Raw genomic sequence first — 3613 nt, 5'->3', positions numbered from 1 at the left:
TTGTTTTAAGGATGTGGAATCTTCTTTATTCTAATATTAATTAGAAAGATTTTTCTCTAAATTCTTCAGGATCACTTTTTTCTCTCTTTACTTTGAGTTTTCTTTTTGTGTTGTCATAGAGTTTCCTCATGATTGGGGCCCCTTGTTTTTCATGTGTATTTAAACACAGGCTACAGAAGTATCATTCTGTGAGCTTTCTGAGGGTAGGTGGGCTTGTTGATTAGCCAGCTGCACTGTAGGGTGAGGGGTTAGGGAGCCAGCTCTCACACTAAGGGACTGTAACGTGACAGAACAGAGTTACTTGCTCCAGTGCCCTTCCTAGCTGTCCTGGTGCTTCTTAGATCACTCATTTAATACCACAAGAAAAGATCTTTTTCCTTTTTTCACATGTTAGTTTGGCAACCAGGAGCCCTGTGTTTGGGGGAAGGGAAGGCAGCGGCCAGGTAGTCTATATTTTGTACTTCAGTGAATCTTCCATCCCATGATCCCTGTTTAACTCCTACTGTCCACTGTCCCTGTGATTCTAAGGGCCACACATCTTCGGGGCTGTGCAGAGCTAATGGGCTTCCTGACATGAAGCACATGTCAGGCTTCAACTTACTCTCTTCCACATCAACAAACTCCAGTCATCCTTGCATTTCCAGGAAGATGTTAAAATCTCTACTCTGATAATGGGTCCCTTCTCGTTCTCTTCAGTTTTCCTGGACTGAAGATATTCCTTTCCAGTTCTCATGGTTTTCCACCACAGTTTAATTAAATTAAATGGGAAGTTCCTGGGTGAGGCTTATAGATGTGATGTGAGTGATTATAAAAATAAAAGCTCGATGAGTGATTATAACACAGAACTGGGGTGAGAATGATAACTCTGGCTGTGAGCACAGAGGAACAGGTTGTAATCTATCTCAGGGCTGATACTTGTCTCTTTGTATGACCTGTTTCATGTTTCTTGTGTTGGTAGACATTTTTGAAAGACACTTGATTGCATATTAAGCCATTAACCAAAGTTTAGGGGTGCCATATTAAGCTCCTGAAGTGTTATGATCACATTCTGTTAACGGTCACTTATAACTAACTGTGTGTCTAATGGTTTTGAGATTAGGTCATTTCTCATTCCGTGTTTCCATAGCACAATGGGACAGAAAAGTCTCCCATGGTGCCTGTTTACAGGAATGCAGGTCCCTGTGGCTACTCATGCAATGAAGTATTATGCCACTCTTAAACTTCCCATAAAGAAAAGTATAGGGGGGATCCCTGGGTAGCTCAGCAGTTTAGAGCCTGCCTTCGGCCCAGGACATGATCCTGGAGACCCAGGATCGAGTCCCAAATTCGGCTCCCTGCATGGAGCCTGCTTCTCCCTCTGCCTGTGTCTCTGCCTCTCTCTCTGTCTTTTATGACTAAATAAATAAAATCTTTTTTTAAAAAGAAAAGTATATACTTCTATATTAAGCATATATCTGAATATTATCCCAGTTTAATTAATGCTGCTGGTATATTATAAGTATGATAAATTCCCTTGAAAAACTATTAGAAATATGCAATATGTGTAAGTTTGCAATTCTACCCAAAGCATGACTGTGTACCTTTGGCTGGAAAGCTCTGAGTTCCCTTCCTACTCTCCACTTTTAAGTTAAAGCTATCCCTCCCTGGAAGGTAAGTTTTCCCCACTATAAAAGAATTCTGAAATTCTAGTGTGCATCACCTGGTGAATTTATTAAAAATACAAAATACTGGACCTCAAACCCAGGAAGTCTGAATCAGGAGATCTAAACTAAGGCCCAGGAATCTGCTTTGTAATAAATTGTGCAGATTATTCAAGAGCGGTCCATACCAGACCTTCCTTTACCAATCCCACTCTAAGGATAAAGGAGAACAAGCCAGTGTCTCCTGATAAATCCTTTAAGAGGAAACGGAGTAGAGAAAATCAGCAATGTAAAGGTCTCTATAGTACCTGAGTCCCACTAGAGTTAAATAAATGGTAATTCTTCACATTAAACATGTAAATGAACCAAAAAGTATGGATGTCATTATTAGGTTAATTTTCTTTCTTTCTCTCTCTTCTTTCTTTCTTTCTTTCTTTCTTTCTTTCTTTCTTTCTTTCTTTCTTCTTTCTGGAAAACTCATTACTTAGGTAAAGAACTTTTGATTACCAAAATTCCAAACTTTGAAATGATGATTTTTTCATTTGCTTTGTGAAATTAATAATTCTAGAGAATAATGTTTCTTCTGCATATTGGATTGATTAGCCTCTCCCAAACCTAAAAGATATACATAACCTCAACCTGCCCTTTTAATATAAATAGCAATTTCGTACCTGTCTTTTCCAAGAATATATTATCTCTTATTCTTTGAAACCCTGTGTTTGTTCATTGTGTCAGGGCAAACCGCAGGCTCTAATACAAAAGTGAACAGGTAAGCATGTTGGAACTGGAAGACTTTCTTGGCTGTCAACTATTTTACTTGGAAGAAAGATCACCAAAGGGAGCTATTTGGTTGAGAATAAATATTCAAATAAAGTTAGCATTGCACCCAAGTTATTTTGTTCCCTTTTTTAAAGAACTTGAGCTATTTGCCTCTGCATTATTATACGTGTATACAGGTAGAAACCTGCAAAGTCAAACTGTGAAGGAAGAAAGGTGACAGAAGTCTTTGTTAGATTCTTGAAGGAGATTGGCCTGTCTTCCTCTAGTGTATATCCACCAGACAAGTAGCTGTGATTGCTTTACAGATATTCAATTCTACAGGGAAGTTATTCACTCTGATTGAAAAGTCTGGAAAGATTGGACCCAAAATAACCATGGCCAGATGCCAAGAGAGATTCCCCCTAAGCATGAATGTCTTCCCTGTTTCCACAATCCTAGACAAGGGGTGCTTCAAACCTACTCACCCCCGCACACCCCACTCTTACCCCCGCCCCTCTGTCTGTCTACTAGGGCAAAAGCCCTTGACTTACTTTCACCTGAATTGTTTCTACCAGCCTCCATTTCATACTTGGCTGTAAGTTTGTGGCCTGTATTTAATGGCTGATGTGTGGACTAATTTAGCAAAGCTTAGATCTGCTCAGGGTGTAGTTATACATATATGTTGATCCAGAAATGATTGACATCTTTTGCACGTAGAAATTTCCTCAATTTTTAGGCTAGTCACCCAGGAAAGAGGAGGAAAGAGAGGAAGTAAAGGGCAAAAGAAAGAAGACATCTGCCTTTGAACCCCTCACCCTCCCCTAACCTAACAGCTCTTTCGCTTGGAGCTTGGAAATGGACTCAGTTCTTCTCCTTCCATTATTTATCTTGTGATTCAGATTTCATTTTTCTTAAAAGACCAGTTTACCTATAACATCTTGTGAACAAAAATAAAATCAAGAGAAGGAAATTTGCTAACTCGTGTATTGTAAGGTTGATGAGCACATACTTAAGAACAGTAAGTACATCAATCATTTTTATCCATTAAAAATGTATTTACTGATAGCTTGTTCTCTGCTCGGCACTGAGTTGAAATAAAGGTCCCACTGTACCCATTTCGGCAGCACATATACTAAAATTAGAACAATACAGAAAAGATTAGCATGGTCCCTGTGCAAGGATGAATGTAAATTCGTAAAGCATTCTACTTTTTT

General features: G+C 39.0%; 1 non-coding gene across 1 annotated transcript; it reads left to right on the top strand.

The window, feature by feature from the left end:
* The first annotated feature begins 3507 nt into the window (after positions 1 to 3507).
* Positions 3508 to 3613, top strand: LOC112915647 (U6 spliceosomal RNA). The gene has a single exon (XR_003234130.1). It is a non-coding gene; the product is annotated as a U6 spliceosomal RNA (small nuclear RNA).

This window comes from Vulpes vulpes, chromosome 14, assembly GCF_048418805.1.
Source record: "Vulpes vulpes isolate BD-2025 chromosome 14, VulVul3, whole genome shotgun sequence".
NCBI lineage: Eukaryota > Metazoa > Chordata > Mammalia > Carnivora > Canidae > Vulpes > Vulpes vulpes.
The sequence above is the reverse complement of the archived record's forward strand: the minus strand, read 5'-3'. Positions and strand labels throughout refer to the sequence as shown.